Here is a 1,807-nt window from a genome sequence, read left to right on the forward strand (position 1 = left end):
ATCGGCGAAACCAAGCGCAGGCTCGGCGATCGCTTCGCTGAACACCTGCGCTCGGTCCGCATTAACGCAACTGATCTCCCGGTGGCCCAGCACTTTAACTCCCCCTCCCATTCCCAGTCTGACCTCTCTGTCATGGGCCTCCTCCAGTGCCATAGTGAGGCCCGCCGGAAATTGGAGGAGCAGCACCTCATATTTCGCCTGGGCAGTTTGCGGCCCGGTGGTATGAACGTCGACTTCTCCAACTTCAGATAGCTCCTCTGTCCCTCCCTTCCCCTCCTCCTTCCCAGATCTCCCTCTATCTTCCTGTCTCCACCTATATCCTTCCTTTGTCCCACCCCCGACATCAGTCTGAAGAAGGGTCTCGACCAGAAACGTCACCCATTCCTTCTCTCCCGAGATGCTGCCTGACCTGCTGAGTTACTCCAGCATTTTGTGAATAAATCCCTTTTATTCTTGTTTGTTAACAGTAAATAAGACATGGATAGAAAATTGGTTGACAGACAGAAAGCAAAGAGTGGGGATAAATGGGTCCCTTTCGGAATGGCAGGCAGTGACCAGTGGGGTACCGCAAAGTTCGGTGCAGGGACCCCAGCTATTTACGATATACATTAATGATTTAGATGAAGGGATTAAAAGTACCATTAGCAAATTTGCAGATGATACTAAGCTGGGGGGTAGTGTGAATTGTGAGGAAGATGCAATAAGGCTGCAGGGTGACTTGGACAGGTTGTGTGAGTGGGCGGATACATGGCAGATGCAGTTTAATGTAGATAAGTGTGAGGTTATTCACATTGGAAGTAAGAATAGAAAGGCAGATTATTATCTGAATGGTGTCAAGTTAGGAAGAGGGGATGTTCAACGAGATCTGGGTGTCCTAGTGCATCAGTCACTGAAAGGAAGCATGCAGGTACAGCAGGCAGTGAAGAAAGCCAATGGAATGTTGGCCTTCGTAACAAGAGGAGTTGAGTGTAGGAGCAAAGAGGTCCTTCTACAGTTGTACCGGGCCCTGGTGAGACCGCACCTGGAGTACTGTGTGCAGTTTTGGTCTCCAAATTTGAAGAAGGATATTCTTGCTATTGAGGGCGTGCAGCGTAGGTTCACTAGGTTAATTCCAGGAATGGCGGGAACTTTTTCAGTCAGAGAGTGGTGAAGGTGTGGAATTCTTTGCCTCAGAAGGCAGTGGAGGCCAGTTCGTTGGATGCTTTTAAGAGAGAGCTGGATAGAGCTCTTAAGGATAGCGGAGTGAGGGGGTATGGGGAGAAGGCAGGAACGGGGTACTGATTGTGAATGATCAGCCATGATCGCATTGAATGGCGGTGCGTACAGGCTCGAAGGGCTGAATGGCCTCCTCTTGCACCTATTGTCTATTGGTGCTTTGGTGCTAGCGCGCAGGCGCATTGCTGGGAGTCCGCTCGGCTTCGGGCTCAGACCGTCCTCGGGCTCCGCTCGGCTTCGGCTTCGGCTCGTCTTCGCGTTCGGCTCCGGCTCCGGCTCGTCCTCCACTCGGGTTCGGCTTCAATTTCGGCATCGCCCTCGGCTTCGGGGCTCGGCTCCTCTCGGCTCCGCTCGGGCCCGGCTCCTCCTCTCGGCTCCTCCTCTCGGCTCCTCCTCTCGGCTCCTCCTCTCGGCTCCTCCTCTCGGCTCCTCCTCTCGGCTCCTCCTCTCGGCTCCTCCTCTCGGCTCCTCCTCTCGGCTCCTCCTCTCGGCTCCTCCTCTCGGCTCCTCCTCTCGGCTCCTCCTCTCGGCTCCTCCTCTCGGCTCCTCCTCTCGGCTCCTCCTCTCGGCTCCTCCTCTCGGCTCCTCCTCT

Source organism: Rhinoraja longicauda, chromosome 9 (genome assembly GCF_053455715.1).
Source record: "Rhinoraja longicauda isolate Sanriku21f chromosome 9, sRhiLon1.1, whole genome shotgun sequence".
Taxonomy (NCBI): Eukaryota; Metazoa; Chordata; class Chondrichthyes; order Rajiformes; family Arhynchobatidae; genus Rhinoraja; species Rhinoraja longicauda.